The 19,683-nt window shown below is 45.9% G+C and overlaps 2 long non-coding RNA genes across 4 annotated transcripts; one reads left to right on the forward strand and one right to left on the reverse strand.

Annotated features, from left to right (window-relative positions):
• The first annotated feature begins 1,687 nt into the window (after nt 1-1,687).
• Nucleotides 1,688-19,193, forward strand: LOC119099173 (uncharacterized). Of its 2 annotated transcripts, none has more exons than XR_005094321.1 (2): nt 1,688-1,893; nt 18,546-19,193. It is a non-coding gene; the product is annotated as an uncharacterized LOC119099173 (long non-coding RNA). The 2 variants fall into 2 exon arrangements; XR_005094322.1 differs by lacking the exon at nt 1,688-1,893 and adding an exon at nt 2,388-2,602.
• On the reverse strand, nt 7,723-12,593 carry LOC119099172 (uncharacterized). Of its 2 annotated transcripts, XR_005094319.1 has the most exons (4): nt 12,576-12,593; nt 10,828-10,898; nt 9,999-10,081; nt 7,723-8,068 (listed from the first exon to the last, which is right to left on the reverse strand). It is a non-coding gene; the product is annotated as an uncharacterized LOC119099172 (long non-coding RNA). The 2 variants fall into 2 exon arrangements; XR_005094320.1 differs by lacking the exon at nt 9,999-10,081.
• Nucleotides 19,194-19,683: the final 490 nt, after the last annotated feature.

Below are 19,683 nucleotides of genomic sequence, written 5' to 3' on the forward strand. Positions count from 1 at the left end.
GTCCTGGTCACCAGGGCAGGGGCAGCGCATAGCGCTACACAGGAGCGTAGTTTCACAAAATGAGTTGGGGGGGGGGGGGGGGCTGGACAGTAAAAATGACGGAAACTACCCGCAGAATTTGCCAACAAACAAGTTTATTCCTAAATTTGACCCACTTTCTCCACAAAGTTGGGGGTCTGGAGCTCAAGTTGGGTGGGATGGGAGCTGCAGCCCCCCAACTGGAAAGAACACTACACCCCTGGTGTACAAGGACACCCATGACCGTAAGGAATCCCTGTGTTCCCCCTGTGTGTGCGTATGTGTAGAATCTCCCGTGACGCGCTCAGAGCAGATGCCACCGGTTGACAATGGAGCGAGCTCAGCAGCCAAAAGCCGTCCATCATCAGCGAAGCGTTTACAGACAAATTATATTTTAATTTCATGAGCTCCGCCAATACATTTCGCAGCATTTAGCGTGGTGTTGTCGAATAGTTGGGCATCACGGCATGTCTCGTGACCTAAGGTCGCTTCGGTCGCTTCATCATGTAACTTGATAATCTCGCTGGACTAGAACTATGTACGCATTCCTCCATTTGAGTTAAGCTTTCCAGAGGTAGATTAAAGGTCTATGAAAACCTAAATGCCTCATTTTTGTCTATACCAAAGGTATGAACAAGGATACATACTAACTTGACATATTTTCTTCGACAATCCCACTTGGTCGATGCACATGTGTCGAGGGAGGTTCTAGAAAGGATTTTATCGATCCATATCTTAAGCGATCTGTTTGAGTGGCCATTAGAGCCATATGTGGGCTCTGGCCAACACGTGAAGGAATTCGCCAACACTAGGACACTGGAAAGTGCCCTTGAGTGACGCAAATTGCACATTAAGCAATTCATTTTGGATGCATTTGGGTCGAAGGGCACCAGAATTATCATTTCGGGTGCACATAACCTTTGTTTTCAAGACAAACTGATGTTCAGGGACACAACAAATGGTCCCAAATCTTCAAGTTTGTCGTGAGGGATAGGAATGATTACCTCTAAAAATGAAGAGGACTCAATCCGGCGAATCATTCCTTTAATGTAATTTAGATATTTGACCAATTAAAACATAAGCATATGAAAGTAAAGTGGTCGGAATCCTGAAACATTGTGAGAGGAGCGAAGGAGCACCACCTTCCAGGGACGCAACAATAAACCGAAGCTCCGCTCTAGACGAAAGCTTGGATCCACCCCTGCCCTGAGCGCTTTTATTGTAAATGCAGTCGCTGGTGTTCCATAAAAGCAGTGTGACGACGTTTTATAAAGGAATGACAAGATATCAGCTGCCGTGCCAAAGTGTCAGCCCTTGTTCTCGCTTTGAGCTGCTAGCTTCATTGTTCTGCGACAAGTTTGGCTAACATCTCGAACATTCTAAGGTGGTGTGGCTGTTCGTATGTACTGCGCTTCGGGCTCAGTGAGATGAACGTGCGAAGCACTACGAAATAAGCCACTTGATTAACCATGACCATGGATCATAGACCACTGTGGTGAATGAGCTGGACAGCATCAGACAACAGGAACAGCCATTGAACGAGCAAATGTGTTAAGATGGGAGTTCCTTATGTCATAAAACACACACCTCACACCTTAAGCAGTAAATCAATTTTTGCCCTGCGACCTTCACTGAAACGGCGGACACTTGAAACAACAGGCAGGCTTTTGTCCAAATCATATGTGCTGAGTCCAGTCAAATGGCAGTCAAATAATGGGACTTGATTCGCCGTCTTATGAGCTAGCGCGCCATTTTTTGAGCGTTTCCGGTGTTTACTTTTCTGCACGTGCTTCATTTTCCTGCGAGGCCAGTGCTCGGAGCGTCCCGGCCGAGAGGCTTTCCCAGAGCCAGTGCTGCTGCGGGTGTCCCCATTTGGTAAGTGCATGCCTGGAAGCTGCGTCCTGTCGCGGTAAAAGTGTTTGGTTCGGCCATGGTATACATTACTACCTCATGTTAAAAAAGAGTATTGTACATCTATCGTGGTTTTTGAGGCAGAACATATCGTAATTAATCGTAAAACAGGCCATCTAAACTCTTACCTTAGAACTTGAATAACTACGATAGCGGACATCCGAGCGCCTCAAACACGCCGCAACCGTGGCCCCGGCGCCATTGCTACGCGTGATCACATCACTGCGCATCAAGAACTATACAAATTTACAGGGCCAAGGTAACAAAAATCCAATGAAATGTGTTTCTTGCGTGTGCAAGCAGTCTTCCTTACTGTTTGTAGATTGGTCGACATGGTGGGCAAATATGACGTCTTTGTGTGGGGAACGAAAAGCAAAATGAGAATATGGCGGCTAAACAAAACTTCCTGCTTCTCATTCCCACGCTAGAACGTCATATTTCCCCACCATGTTGGCCAATCTACAAACATTACGGAAGACCACTTGGATACGCAAGAAACACATTTTACTGAATTCTTGTTACCTTTGTCGTCGTACATTTTTATGGTTCTTGATGCGCAGTAACGTTGTGATCACGTAGTAATGTTGCGATCACGCTTAGAAATGGCGCCGGGGTCGCGGCTGTTGCGTGTTTGCGCTGGGATGTTCGCTATCGTAGTTATTTAAGTTCCCAGGTAAGAGCTTAGATGACCTCTTTTACAATTAATTACAATATGTAAATACAATATGCCTTAAAAATGATGATTGATGTACGATGTTCTTTCTTAACATGAGGTAGCAATGTATACCCTGACCTTTGAATCAAGTCCGGACTGGCTCACAGACTGGAATATCTGACTCAGCTCGTGACTCAGCTGTTCCACTTTTCATTTGACTAAGTTCAGACCATATTTACATTGGAGCACATGATGCATGACTCATGCAAATTACAAAATCAGGTATCAAGCTCTGGCTCATTTATATGCATATGTACATTATATATATATATATATATATATATATATATATATATATATATGCATATGTACATTATATATATATATGTGTGTATATATATATATATATATATATATATATGTGTGTGTGTGTGTGTGTATATATATACATATATCTGTACATATACATATATCTCCACTGGTTTTTGGCTGAGATTTGGCAAACTTCAGGATGAACGGCATGGGCTTTTTTGTTTAGAAATTGCACTAAGAATTATGTGCTGATGCTACAAAAAGTTGTATAACTTATGCAGCACCATGCTAATTTGACACTGAAGTAAGTTGTGGATTTGCCTTGGTTGCACCATATTTCCTTGGCTGCCAATTTGACTTTAGCCATATGACTCACTGATACAACTTTTGGGAAAATAATGAGCTCATGACTCAGTGCATGAAACATTTGACAGATGTGATTCAAGTATGACTCAAAGTAGCATTTTTCCCAACGAGCAGATGCAGCGTATAACTCACCCCAAGATGATTGACTCATGAGCAGATTCCCAATCCAGCTTGAGTTGTGCACAGTTCTGGCTAGCATGTTTATATATATATATATATATATATATATATATATATATATATATATATGATCTTGCATTTTAGTAAATGGTATCCTGGTTATGGTGATCATGTGAGGCAAACTGCCATTATTTTGTCATGCTGATTTTTGGCCGAGATTTTGCAAATGCATACTGTATTTCCAGATATTGCCATTTCAATTTCAGCCACTAGCACAACATTGGTAGAAATCATTGGTTCATGATTAAGCTCACAACATGTGTGAAGAATGTGATAAGCCCATGACTCAAAGTATCATTTTTCCTAGTGAACTGGCTTAGGTTACAACTCACCCTTAAATCTTTGACTCCTGAGTGCATTTGTGGTTCAGCTTGAGTTGAACACAAGTCTGGTTAGCATGCACATATGGCCTGGCATTATAATTGGATTTGAGTCAAGTTACAAATGTGAGTCATAGATGTGAACTTAACCCTAAAATGTGCATCAAGCTGAAGATATCGGGTGAAACAATGACTAATGTACAACACATAAGTTATTGCGTGTATCAAATACCTGAGCTTTTTGCATGTCAAGATAATTAAGGGTTCAGCGGAATTTATCAGTCCGCAATTTGGAAGGCCTGCCTGCCAATAATATTAAGTGAAAGGGTGCAGACCAACTGGCCGCAGTTTCCAAACCGAGGATCCCCATTAAAAACCATTGGGTGTATGATCCTATAAGATGTACAGGACAACATCACACATTGCTTTGTGAGCGATGGTAGGAATTGCATTAAGTTTGTTGAAAACATCAGGAATGCATGCATGCACGCATGCACGCATGCACGCATGCACGCATGCACGCATGCATGCACGCACGCACGCACACACGCACGCACACGCACCCACCACCCACCCACCCACACGCACCCACCCACCCACCCACACGCACGCACGCACCCACCCACCCACCCACACGCACCCACACACCCACACCCACCCACACACCCACACACACCCACACACACCCACACACCCACACCCCCCCCCCACACCCACACACACCCACACACACCCCCACACCCCCACACCCCCACACCCCCCCCCCCCCCCCCCCCCCCCACACACACACACACACGCACGCACGCACGCACGCACGCACGCACGCACGCACGCACGCACGCACGCACGCACGCACGCACGCACACACACACACACACACACACACACACACACACACACACACACACACACACACACACACACACACACACACACACACACACACGTGTGCCGTGCTTTACGGGACACCTGACTCAGCCGTCACTACCGAGAACCACCCGAACGAATGGCGGCATCGCAGCCAAATTGGAAGGCCATGCAGCCATTTGGCCGTTTAAGAACAGGATGGGTCGCTCGAGGGGTAAAGCTGCCATCTTTAGCTTACACTGGCAATTGAAAATACCGAGGACATAGTGATAACAGAGGACCGTGTGTGACTTTTCTGTCATATTCAGCTGTGTATTGAGGACCAGGAGTTGCACCTAGAAATTAAGGACAAAGGGACAAAGGCTTTCAGGTCGGGGGCCTCGAACATCATTCAGAAGGACTGCTTGGGGGTTGCTGGGAAACTGAGGGCCCCTTTACCGGTGAGAGACGATGTCGAACAGTCTGTTTTGGATATTTCTCGACAAATGTTTCGCTTGAAACCAACATGTTAATTAATCAGCGAGGCAACGACCATCTCATAAACCAGTGTCGCGGCCACCTTTGAAAGATGACGGCGACAAACCAAACACGGCCCGATATCAATATGCTACCTTGTGCACAAGCGCGCAGCCAGAGCTTTGGCAATGGGCCAGGGGCACGCACAAGGTTGATAAAGGGCTCCCCAATGGTGAAAGCTCCCCCCCCCCAAACAAAAATATCGCTGGCATTGGAGTGCCCCATTGTGCCGGCCGGCGCTCTGAATAGTCTTCCAGCCGACCTTTCTGGCCTTTGGGCCCTCAAATCAGGCCCTTAATCGTAAATCCCGAAGCCCTTCGGGTCCCCTGAAACCTTAGGCAGGGGGAACGTGCCCCCTGTGGCCTTCCCTCCCTGCGCTCCTGCTTGCGCGTCAGGCTGTTGGTTTGCGTTCAGATATAGGCAAATAACGGCGGATTGTAGGCTTTCTGCTGCTTAAATCATTCATCTATAATATAAAAATCGTTTTACTCTATTTTATCATGGTGCACTTTCCGGCCGTCCCGTTAAAGTCTAAATCAAGTCGGATAAATAGTAGCATACGCCATGTTAATACCTGCTGAACACTCTTCATGAAAAAGCCCTCCCCAGGCGGGTTGATATCACCAACGGATTTTGGCTCCATCGACCTCCATACGACATTGGCTCCATGCTGTGGAATCGCCTCGGACCGCATAACAAATGACTGCAGTTCATTAAACTACCCGATGAGTGCTTGCCCCGACGGCTGGACACCCGGGACACTAAATGTTTTCCGTCCCCAACTCCGAGCGGTAAGAGTAGGAGAAAGGGCAACCAACGCCTTTTGGGTTTCCATGACCCTTTAGCACTAATAGTGCTAATAGTGCTAAAGCATCATCAATGACCCGGTCGGTGGCACACTACTCGACGGCGGTTTTCCCGAAGCTTCTGCTGTTGCAACGGCTGCAGCAGAGGGCGGCCGGGGCTGAGGAGCGGGCAACGGAGGCGACGCGCCAGACAGCGGTGGAAAAATTGACTCGAGGTGCTGCTGGAACTGCTTATCTGCTGACCGAGCTACTGCAGTTTCAGGTGCTTCGGTGGGCAGCCGCCGTTCATCTCATTCGCAGGTGACTCCGACAGTCTCTTCTACACTGTCGGCGTTCCAGTCAGTATACAAAGCCCATGTTGCTCGACCCTGCTCGCGAACCCCGGTGTCTTAGGGCGACAGTACACAGCCTCTAATGCTGTGGATGTGACTGGCGGCGCGAGTGCGCGGCGGCCTCGATTGGTGGGGTACAGTTTGTAGCCCGCGCTTGGGATACGGCTTGTGCCGGCGTCAATGCAGCGGTCTACTTAATGATGGCCTCTTATGCGACTGAATGTGGGTTAATGGTTCGCTGTTGGTGTAACTGTGAGTCACGTGCTCACGCTACCTGTTAAATGTGCCTTTCCCACGGCTTGCGTGTGTTGGGTTTTTTATATACGTGTCAATTACGCATATGCACTTTCTTCATACAAGTGGAATCTATGGTGCGGCGGGATGTAGCAATCAGCTGCTGATCGAGGAAGGAGGACCGTGCAACACTAAAATCAATGAGTCAGTCGTTACAGTCATTGCAGTCAGTCACTGAAGCCAAACGAGCTGCCTCATAAACATGTCGGCTGTTTGGCTGATGCGAGATTTCGTGCTCGACGCCCACGCGCCCATTCCAGTCTTCAAAAACTAGTCAAAGGCCCCTGTGGCCCACCACTTCCCAATGTAACAAGTGTGCTTTGGTTAAGTGTAGTGGTGTCAGATTTGCCAACGGATCTCAAAAATGACGTAGAGAAAGAGGCATTTGCATTGAATCCTGTATTGGAAAGATGCGACAGGAGAATGACACACCTAATTTGCTTCCAAACTGACATTCAGGTATAACGCATTTTTACCAATGGGGTGGGTCTATTTCCGTGCTTAGGTGTCATCTTCCGCCCAGAATTGCAAATCTCGCCATACTGCCCTTGGTGAGCACTGCTTTTTCACCGTTCATCAGCTCCACCTACACAGATTGCTACTATAAACGGGAGCAACAACAAGGAGATCGTTTTTGTCGTTGCGAAATTTACTAGCGAGCATCATCCAAACGTGAACGAAGTCGACATCTAATGTGTAAGTCACTGAGACTCATTTCACCTTACGACGTGCTCTAACAATCACGTTATGGACATGGATTTAACATCTCTCCATGAGCGCTAGGACAGAGCATTTTCTGCTGACAGGGCACGTAAGTATGCAGCTTGGCCAGAAACCTCCATGTGGCTAACAAACATGCCAAGCTGCCTCATCACAGCTGCCTTTTCCGCATTGCACCAGGCAATACGTCTTTTTTGCCAGTGGTGTTTTTTTTTTCCTGAGCGTCATTGTTAGTCTCTCGATGTGAAGATGTCTCCTCCGGAAACAAGTCTCCCTTCCCCTCTTGGCTTTTTGTCCAGGTAGGACATTTGCGACCTCCACCACACAATCGTCTTCACCCATGTCCTCCGGATCGTCCTCTTCTGCCATTGGTGCGCTGTTGAGGTAGTCGACCTCGTCCAGATTTTTCCCTTTGCAGACAGAGATGCCATTTTTGGTTTATTGGTTTTATACAACACGCATCACATCGCAGCCTACTCCTGTACATTTTGCTTCGATCCTGAGCATAAAGCACAGCGACTTTAAAACATGGAAAAAGGAAAACAAAATAACTGACCCAAAACGGAACGCCAACTGTATTCTCGCTCCGTTGTTTCGTAATCTACGAACTACACACTGCACAACTGCATCTTTAGAATACCGCTCCGTATTTAAGATCATCTAGAAAATGTATACAGTTTGGCTCCAATGGTAATTTGCAGGCCGTCCAATGCTTGAAAGCGGAACTTCAAATACTCGCATCCTTAACGAGTGTCGCTCTCGGGGAGTAATCTGGAAAGCCGAAAACGGGTGAGATATGAGAAATTTCAGTTCAGAACAGGATTGTGACCCCCACGTGAAAGAAAGTTGTGCTTGTGTTCAGAAGCGTGGGCATGCACCACGCTGATGGCTCACGGGTGGTGGAATTAAAATAGCTGTGCAATAGTCGTGTCCCGAAAGATAGCTTTCCAGTTCGCAGCAAATCCGTGAATAAATATCGGAGGCCACAGGCCTCCCGTCCGCGTACATATTACCCATCTTGTTAGAGCTCATGCACTGCCGTCAAGAAGAAGGAAGTGATGGGGCGGCGATGGGGGCGGAGAGAGGGGGACAACAATAAATCGTACTAAGCTCTAGCCACGCAGCCGAACTTAACCTGAAATTAGGCCAACAACAGCAGAGTCGCCAACATTCATCTTCAACGCGATCAGCAGCTACCGTGATTCGGACGGCCCTCATGCATGGTACGCGCGCCCGTTGGCAAACTATGGCGTGCCTGTCTTCATTCCTGTAGCCATGCACGCACAGCTGCGATGGGAATCGATTTAGAGAAGAGCAACAGTTCCAATATCATCGCTGACCGCATGCGGCAGATGCGAGTCCATGCCCTGATGTTCTAGGCTTACTACGCCCTGTCAATGCCATGCTGTTCATGCACGCCATACGGTTAACAGTCGTAAGACAGCGAGGCATAACCGAAACGAGTTGTGGTAAAAAGCTTATTGCCTCTAAGCTCAAACAATGCATCAATAAGAAGTGACGAAACTACGACAGACAGGCGGCGGTGGCCCACAGACCGTCATCCCAGCCCCCGGGCGAGTACGCCCCCCTAGCCCAAGTGTATGTCTACTGGCTGGTTGGTAAGAGTGGACAGTTTTCTGACCACTGCCATATCGCGGGTAGTGCAGGATGAAGGTAGTGTGCGCCATGATGCAAACATTATGATATATTTGATAGATGATTTTGGATCGAGTGCGTATTGTGAGTGTGATTGCACGCTATATGTGAATGCATCAACAAAAATTACAAAAAGACCAGACAACCAAACCGCTGACCTGACCATCGCATTTGAAACTATCCGACGTCACACCGTGATACTGGCCGCGAAACAGATGGGAGGCAGCCCCAATGCACACCAACGCCGCAACTGTTTTTGAGAACGTGACACGCTGGAAGACCGACACCCCTCCTTGCTGCGGATGGGCTTCTCCACGCCATTGCGAGACACTCGTCTGTCTAGCCCCCGCAGACGAGGTCTCTTCGCAGGCATTTTGATCTACCCGGAGTGCGCAGACCAGAACCATGCTTAGTGTCCCCTCGATGGATTTTTGGCAACACCGTTATGGCCCGGAGCCGGATGTGGCAGCCAAACCCGCTACCACAAGCTATGTTCAGTGAGCGGCCGGACCCCACGCTCATGAAAGCGTCGGTGATTCCCGCGCAAACAAACCGGCGTTGGTGATGTATATTATATATATATATATATATATATATATATATATATCATTGATCCCGTCGTAAAATGCGTAAAACAACATATAGTAATGATCCAAGGCTTGGTTCAATCGTCCCATTCATGGGAAATAATTAAAGAAACTATGTTGCAGCAAGCATCCTAAGCCATACACATTTCACATACAATAAAAAAACCGAGACTGCCAGTGACTAAAACCTTTTTAAAGCAACTTCTGCACCCCACCTGTTCGAATTTGGCAGGGAAACTGCTTACGAGGCCTATTTCCACCATCGCCAATGTTTCTCATTGTTCTTCGGGTAGCCGTGCCCGCGGTAAATATTCTCGAGGACCCATGAGCTCGAACTCTTGACCCGAACGCCCCAAAATCCGTCCTTCCCGAAGAATATCATGCTCCATATTGCAAATAGCATATGAAAATGCTGTTGCGCGTAAGTCCTTAAGCATCCCAAATATAGCCCGAGTTACCTTTGTTGCAGTAAACTTTCCGGAGGACTTCTTTTAGAGGACTAAACTTCTTTAACTCTCCCAATGGTATACATATAGGCCACCTGAGAACAAAAATGTTTTTGCATGTTTCATTAAAGAATGACGCCATGCACCGGTGGTGCCACAGAGAAGGAGCACTAAATGTTGACAAGACCATTCAATAACGCGGATGCGGGTGTACCTACATAATTGCAGGCCGCGATATGTTAGTGGTGTTGGTGCAGGTGGTGGTGGCGTTGGTTGCAGAATAAAGTGGGGCTGGTACAGTTGACACGTGCTTGCGTAGACCAGCGATGAGGATGGTGGAATGAGATACCAAAATGGCGTTACACTGAGGTCACGCACCATGCAGGAGCTGTTATGGTCACACAATGGTAGGGGGGGGGGGGGAGGCAGACATTGGTGGTGTTGGCAGGATCAGACACTGGTGAAACTGGCAGGGCAATGGGGTCAGCTGCATGGAGCCGACACTCGCATGGAGCTGGAGGGGTCAGACACCATGGTGGGATGGGTAGACCCAGACATTGTGGTGGGGTGCATGGTGTCATGCACTGTAATGACATCCTACTGGTTAAGGCACTGATAGGGATGGTGGAGCCAGGCAGTGTAGTGGCATATTTGTGGGGGTCGGACGATGCAGTGGTGTTGGCAGTGTTGGACAATGTGATGGGGTAGATAGAGAAAGAAAAGCATGCATGAAATGCTAGGTTAGAGCTGATGACAACAAATTCTACATGTCACAAATGATTCACACCCTCTTCAGAGTAGTCATTTCCTAAATAATTTGACTTTCCTGACATCAATTGACCTGAATCAAGCCGGTCGCACTAAGGCTTTCTGGTCTTCAATCGCTTCAATGTCCAGTAGCTATAACATCACCTGAAACAGCAACAATGCTAAAAATTATTCAGTGGGTGGAGATTAACTAAGGACTAAGTAAGTTTTTTTTTAGCGCCCCGGAGGTGTTCATTGTATCTTAAACGTGAGGGACGTATGGACTTCCCGACATAGACTCAAACAAAACAGGGAATACCCCTTTCGGTGACCATTTTTTGGCAAAACACGCTCAGGCTGAAATCGAGGGAGGTATGGACCCTATGCCCCTTTTAGAGCCCAAAGTCGTCTACAGAGGAGAGGACCACCCAGGTAGGGAAAAATTTAATCTATTCTTGCAAAAAATCAGCGACCAAATTTTAACATACAAAGCTCATCCTGGCCGATTTTGCGAACATGATATGTGCCTTTATATGCGATGTGTGCTAGCTTAAAATAGTTAACATGTGAAGTGACGCCTGACGCGTGATGTGCGATGTCTGTTCAGTTGAAATCGCTTGCATGTATAATTGATGCGCGACTGTGATACCTGTTAACCTCAACTCGTTTGTATGTTTGAATGAAGCGTAATGCATGACGCCTACTTGCTTGAATTAGTTTGCATGTACACGTATTGTCGCCTATTCTAATTATTAGATAAGCACCGTATCGTGGTAACGGCTAGCAATAACTTTTTGTTTAATCCTCTAAGAGTTGGTGTCCTGTAAAAACTGGCTTTCTATTTCCAAAAAAGCTGAAAAATCGAGTAGGGCCACCAGCAGGCAATTTTGAATTTATTTCTGCTCCTTTTTCGATATAGGCATGTTGCCGAAATATCAATTCAACTATATCTTTATTCTCCCGGTTTTCTTCGACGAATAAGGCTATTAATATTGTCTTAGCTATGTGAAAAATGCTCCTCTGCTAATGCTAATGCACTGAACAACTTACGTAATCTTGCACAACATTGATTTGAGCCAACCGACGGTCGTTACGTCTGAAAATGTATTCACAAAGCCGGATATGAACGACGCAACGGTCATATGATGGCTTGCCTTAATCGCCCCATGGCCATTGAAATGGCAGCATTTGAAGACATTACGCGTTGTGGGTGCCTGGGTGACCTTGAAATAGTCACCACGAAGTAATATTCGCACCTTTGCAGGTGTGTAGATCAGAAACTAGAAAGGTTTACAAAATTAGAAGGGTGCTTAAGAATGGCAGGACTGTGTAACATACTGAATGATCTTCAAGATGGCTAATTTCAATTGAAACCCATACAAATGTGGCACACACCCTTTTATGCTCTGGTATCTACCACACACTAAGGTTCCGATGTATGGAAAACCCTATGTTTGTAATGATTTCCCCTTCAAGGCTAAATTGATGCCCAAAGCCTCTGAAAACGTGTTGTTCTAGGGGGTTGGGGAACATGTCTGTAAGTACCTAACGGCAACATTTTTTTAATGTAATACAACACCCACTGCAAATGCATGAGAAAAACTGCAAGCATCCCCCTGACAAACGTCTGGTCTAGCGTGATAAACCTACCCAGACAATTGCATAATATTGCTGAAGTCAATCTCTTCAACCACCTTCAAAAGCTAACACAATGTTTGCCACTTCAGCAACTATCCTTATCAGCACACCATTCTCTAATCAACCAAGGCAGATCAGTCCTCCATTAGCTACAGTTGTCGGTAAACAGGGTTCACCAATCCCTTTCGAATATTTACTACTCACTTTTTAAAACCTTGCCGACCTAAATAAAAAAAAAAAACGATAAAACCTAAAACCGACAATAACTTGCATCCAACGTAAGCCCAGTCTTCTCGTCCGAGAGGCCGCACACCGCAATGTCACCGTCGCGCTCGTTCCAAGAACGCGCAATGGCGGCGATAGAGATATGTATCTCATGCGACTTAACACAATTTACATTAATATCTTTCATCACCAGTTTCAACGTGATTCAATGTGATTTAAATGCTTATACCAAGCGCAAACAACTTACAAGTGATGAGACCATATCATGGAGCAGCGCGATTTCGCATTTCCTTATTCATCTCTATTCTCTTCCACGTGACCGTGCCACCTGAAAAACTTACACACGCGCGCAGTTCGTCCAAGATAACACACTTTACACAACCGGAAGTAAAAATGCGTGTAATTACGTTTTTCGAGGACCAGCTGAAAATCGGATAAACATGTTCAAACAAGACTAAATATCTCATTTAAGGCCTCTGAAAACCGAGGTCCGGCATTTGGACCTCGGTAGTGAATACCGGACCTCGGCAGTGACGGGTTGTTGGGTGTGTAACCGGATTTGGTCCTCTGTTTTTCACGGCACACAAGAGCACACACACACCACACACACACACACACACACACACACACACACACAACACACACACACACACACACACACACACACACACACACACACACACACACACACACACACACACACACACACCACACACACACACACACACACACACACACACACACACACACACACACACACACACACACACACACACACACACACACACACACACACACACACACACACAACACACACACACACACACACACACACACACACACACACACACACACACACACACACACACACACACACACACACACGGAGAGAGAGAGAGAGAGAGAGAGAGAGAGAGGAGAGAGAGAGAGGAGGAGAGAGAGAGAGAGAGAGGGAGAGAGATTAGCTATATATATATATATATATATATATATATATATATATATATATAGGCAATATACTACATCCATTCCTACTCAGGCAGGCAGGGCCAGGTACCCGGGCACTCACGCATGCAGGGCCATGTAGTCAGGCACTCGGGGAGGCAGAGTCAGGCAGTCACGCAGGGCCAGGCAATCAGGCAGAGTCAGCCAGGCAGGCAGGAAGAGTCAAGCAGTCGGTCAGGATCAAACAGTGAGTTAGAGTCAGGCAGACGGGCAGAGTCAAGCATGGCCAGGCTGTTATGCGGTCAGACGGGAGGATTCAGGCAGAGACAGAAAACAAGAGCCGGGCAGTCAGTCAGGTAGAGGCAGGCAGGCAGAATTAGGCAGATAGATTGGTTCTAGAGAGGGATATATATATATATATATATATATATATATATATATGCATATATATACCACTAATATGCACATTCTAAAAAAGATCTCAAATATTGTGGGAGTGTCAAACACGCTATACCAAACCTTTGTCAGCAACACAATGAACATGGCAAAGTAATGCCAGTTTGCCTGATGTGAACACCATAACCAGGCAACCATCTCCTAAAATGCAGGATTTTGCACAGATATCAACATACTACCCAGACCTGTGTTCACCTTAGGCTGAAATGTGAATCTGCTTGAGTCAATCATATTGGGTTGAGTTACAGGCTTCATCTGCTCACTGAAAGATGTTTGTTTGGGTCACACTTGAATCACATTCGTCAAACATTTCATGAGCTGCATCATGAGCTAATTATTACCCACAAAGTTGTATCAGTGAGTCATATGGCTGAGGTCAAATTGGCAGCACAGGGAAATATGGTGCACCCTAGGCAAAATCACATGTAATTTCAGTGTCATAATTAACACAGTGCAGCATGAGTTATGAAGTGTTTTGCATCATCAGCACATAATTATCATCACCGTTTCTAAACAGAAGAGCCCATGTTGTTCATCCTGAAGTTTGTCAAATATCAGTTGTAAACCAAAGAATATACAGATATATATATATATATATATATATATATACATATATATATATATTGGAATATTTTGGCAGAATTCTTTCTTTGATGCATGTTTGATCAAAAATAACTGCTAGCTCAGCATTGACAAGCTTTTTGATGCATCGTTCTAGTCAAAGGCCCGGAAACCAGAACGATGCATCAAAAAGCTCGTCAATGCTGAGTCAGCAGTTATTTTAAATCAAACACACACACACACACACACACACACACACACACACACATATATATATATATATATATATATATATATATATATATATATATATATAAATGCATATATAGATAGCACTTACGTGTACATAAATGAATGAGCCAGATACTTGATATTTGATTTTGCAATCTGCATGAGTCATCAGTCGAGTACCTCAATATAAATATAGTCTGAACTTGGTCAAATCAAAAATGAAACAACTGAGTCACGAGTTGAATCAGATTCAGATCAGTCAAGCAGACAGATGAGGATAGATAGGATAGAGGGATATATATATATATATATATATATATATATATATATATATATATATATATGTGTGTGTGTGTGTGTACATTACTTGTTCTTTTTTGCAGTCAGTGCAACAAATTTGTTTGCGTAAGTCTCCAAGAACGGGAGAGAGGAAGCGGCCACCAAAACCTGTTTTCAGTCCCATCCTCCAAACCTATGGCACTGGTCAATATGAAACCTTCACAATATGATGACGCTTGGTTGACAGGTTGTCCATTTCAGGACATGGTGACCCTGGCACAGGTCAAAGGCCACCAAAAATTCCGAATAGTGGAAAATTGACTGGAAAACATCCCTGCGTGTGTGTCTCCAAGCGTGTGGAACATATCAGTACAAAACTTTCTTTGATTGATGCGCCATTGTTGGAATCCTCGCCTTTTCTAATCATGGTGACAGTTGGTCCGGTCAAACGTCATCAAAAAACGTCCGATATCTCCAATATTGTCTGTAGACGCGCCCCCATGTTACGAGCGTACGCGACCGATCGGCACGAAGCCTGTACCACTCGATGCGCCATGGTCGATAGCCGTTCTGCTCAGAAGGCAATGTCCTTGTGTCAGGTCAGAGGTCACCATAAGTGCCCCAACTTACAAAAAGGTTGTTTGCATATAAGTTTTACTGATGGTCTATCCTTTCCAGAAGATGGTGACCTTGTGTCAGAGCAGAGGCTGGAAAAAATGCCCAAAACCAAAATCAAAGTTTGCAGGCAACTGCATGCTCTGAGCTTGTGAGACTGATAGGCACAAAACATCTACTAACAGAAATATTTACCATTCGATGCCGCTCGGTGGATAATCTGGCGAGGTCCATCTTTTCACATAAGCATCCGGCCACGATCTTTGCACAAACCCTGACGATCTCCAGCTATCATCTGCACAGTAGCTGCACCACTGCGACCATCTGTCTCAAAAACGCACTCCATCCACACAATTGCACTTCGATTTGAAATCTTCAAGTTTGGACCACCGGCGTTCAAACAGACGTAGGGGAGGTTTTGCGTATGTTAACGCAGATGAGAGGTCCTTGGTCAGATTATCCCTCCAGTTCAAATTGGTAGCACCTTCGGCCACCCATGTAAACGGTACTTTTTGGGGAGATGAATAGCCAACGAACCAGATGGCAGTGTTTATGTTCTGGTGCGGATGTCGAGCTAGTGACAATGGCGGTGATCTTTGACCCTTGAATCGCATATTAATGCCACTGTTGTGCATTGATATCGTCCTGGTTTCTTTTGTCACGTGTGTTCACCCAGAGTCAAGCCAGGTCGAACTATGATTTTGTGAACAGATCTGCTTTTTCAAGTTGTTCCTATGTGCCATTTAATGGTGTTGAAGACATGAAAGTTCCCTGATATCGCTGGGTGGGTCAATGCAACAACAGCCTTCCCCGCCTTGAAGGCCGCCGCCGGCTGCCATATCGCAGGGTACCGATACTGCAGGACTGCGCGTCTAGGAAACTAGAGGTACGGGGTTGGATTCTTCGCGGTGCCCACTCTTCCTGCCAGGATGGGAGGCAGGCGACGCCACATAGCCTCAGCATCTGAGTGCGTTGTAAAAGCCAAGTGAAAAACGACATCAGGTCACACCTGGTGATGTTCACTATTTTTACTCCTCTGGCAAAGCTTTCCGGACCCATATGACGCCATCCTCTCCATTGTCTTAGCAATTTCAGTTCTTTATATAAGAGGAGACAGCTAGGCGTTCTAACTAGATGCATATGACCTGATTGATCTGTCCAATATTACGTTCACTCATATTCAGTCACACCCATTTAATGCAGCTTGACTAGAGCTTTCCGATACCTTGTCTGCCGTGACCATAGCCCGCTAGTTTCCAACATATTTCGGGGAGGCCCCAAGACGCCATCATTGGGCGAAGGTGAAAAACTCCCATATGGCCGAGCCTGTCATGGTCGGGTCTGTCCTGTCCTGTCTTGTCTTGTCTTGTCTGTCTTGTCTTGCCATATCCTGTTTTGTCTTGAGCAGAACATCTGTGTGCGCTGGCCAGGGCGGGCGGATTTTGTGTTTATCTATTTTCTGTTGTTCATTCTGGCCGTCTTGTCCTCTGTCCTCCGCTTTCGGCCCTCTGTACTGAATCCTTGGATTTTTGCCGTCCCCCCCCCCGCCCAAGTCTTCTGTCCTACAGTGCCATCTGTCATGCACTGCCGTGTGCTCTGCTGTTTCGTTTGTCCCATCCTGCCCCGTCGCTTCTGGTGTTTAGCTTTTGCGCCAGGAGAACGTCCTTGCTATGTATCTGACGTCAGAGCATGCATCACCGTGGCCTTTACCTACAATCGGCTTTTCAGTGTTGTTGCTAGCATGATGAGTGGAAGGAACGTTCCATTAATTTGCGTTTTAACTAAGAAAAAATGTCACATGGTCTGAAACGCACACTGCGAAAAAGTGCAGTCATACCAGGTGGTTCGTTCGAAATTGATGTCCGGAATACGGAGCCCCCAACGTTCCGGAGCCAACAGTACGTTGTGTTTATGATATCTAAGAATCAAATCGTCTAATTAAAAAACTCAAGCAGTGGTCATCCCGTGCAAATGCACCCAGGCATTGATGTGACATATATGACATGTTTGACGATGTTACAGACAGTGCATATCGCCGTAGAAATCATTGAAATCTTCAGTGATCTCAGATCAACTTAAACCAGTATTTTCAAACCAATATCAGAGCAAGTGTACCACCAATATTGACCGTAGACCTGCGTAACTAGATGAAACGAACGAACGTATCCTTTTCCGTTAGGATCATACCATAAAATTAGAAACAAAATTTTGTAATTTTTTGTTTATACTTTTTCAGCACTGAATTTTGAAGAGTTATGTCAGTTCAGGTTAAGGTCAAAGCAGTTCAGGCTAAGATCATGTTAGGTTAGGTCAGTTCATCTGTCATTGTTCCACTTCTCCGGTCACCTGTCATGGATTTGGATGAGTATGTTGGAGGTATTTATTACTTCTATTCTCGCCCTTTTCATATCAAACGGGTGTACCAAGGTGCTTTATCTCAACACGAATTTCGCCTCATGTGACGTCTAATGGTAACCTAAAATTACCTTGGGGAGCTTCGTGTGGTGTGAACGGCCTTGCTGGAGGACGAGACAGACCATGGTCGAGAATCTTGTGTTTGTCACGACAGTGCATTTTTACACTGCAATATTTTTTTACCCCAATATTGTCAGGGATCGCAAAGTGAAAAAAATGTGGGTTATCAAAATATTTTCCAACGTATGTCCTTGACAGGCTAAGCCATCCGTTTAGAAATCGTTTGGTGGTGTGAAATGATTTGTGGTGTAGACAGTGGAAGGAATTTCCCAGGTTCAACTAAAAATGAACTCAAGTTTACCATGACTTTGTCTGCCGAGCGTGCCGCTCTGTTAGGGCTCCCTGTTTTCACTCTTAGAATTTCATATGCATTTAAATGTTTTTCAGGTGCACGGGCTCCTCCGTCCACGGGCTCCGTCATGGCCGGCTCTATCATCGTGCCTACAGATCCGGCGTGGTGTCGTCAGTAACAGCGCCATGTCACCAGCTCCGACGTAATTTCACCGTCTCGACGCGTCATCGCTACCTTCGTGGTGTCACGGTTAAGGGCTGCCTAAACACTGCCATATCACTTCTTAACAAATCTTATAATTCTTACGGTCTGCAAATTCCAAAGTCTTGTTCGGGCAGCCACACGCACAGCGGGACGAGATGTAGCAGGTGCCGCCCCCTTCGAAAAGCTAACTGATCTTAAACTCGGGCACACCACTGGGTATCCAGCGTTGATGCCAAGCCAAGTCATTGTGACGGCACTGTCCCCGATGCTGTGCGTCAAAAACCGTCTCAGAGCATCAGATGTGCTATGCAACCGCCTATTTGTCTCAGGTGCGATGCTGGGAGCTTTAGCATGGCATAGCGATCTCCTCCGCCAGGCCAAGTTTGTTGGCATGTTTCCTGTTCAGACAAATGTGGACCGTGTACAGTCAGCTTAGAGATGCAACTTGTGTGTGGTCGTTTCAGTGTACTTTGCTGTAGGCATGGGTTATGCGACATTCTATGTGAACCCTTGAGTTACTAATAAATGCTGTGACGCATGGTGCATTGTGCTTCGATGTGTGTCTGCGCTGTTTCTGAAAGGAGGTGACATCGAAAAGTACACAATGGAAACAGATGTGGAGTTTTGGAGAAATCTTAGAGAGCGCAACGAAGTTTGAGGCCGTGTAGAGCTATAAAGAAAGATGAATGTTTTTTAGGAAGAGTCTAGGAGAACAGGAGAAGCGTTGGAGAATAATGTGGTATAGAGAAGAAACTGGGTAAGTTGAAAAGGGAGGACACAGCGCAATAAAGGCTCCTGATGAAAGTCTACAAAGGTTTACCAAAGTTCACGTAATTTCCTTCATCTTATAATCCGGTTCCGCCGGCGTTCGCGCTCCTAGAGGACATCAAGGGATTTTACAAACTTAAGGGACCCTCGGATATGCGGGACGGAGGAAGACGTGGGTGGTTCACTAGGATGGTAGATATACTGGTGCATAGCACACTGCAGTACACTAGTAGATGGTAGCACACCAGGGGGGAGGGGTAT

The sequence above is a fragment of the Pollicipes pollicipes genome, unplaced genomic scaffold (assembly GCF_011947565.3).
Source record: "Pollicipes pollicipes isolate AB1234 unplaced genomic scaffold, Ppol_2.1 Scaffold_4740;HRSCAF=5597_pilon_pilon_pilon, whole genome shotgun sequence".
In the NCBI taxonomy this organism is placed as follows: Eukaryota; Metazoa; Arthropoda; class Thecostraca; order Pollicipedomorpha; family Pollicipedidae; genus Pollicipes; species Pollicipes pollicipes.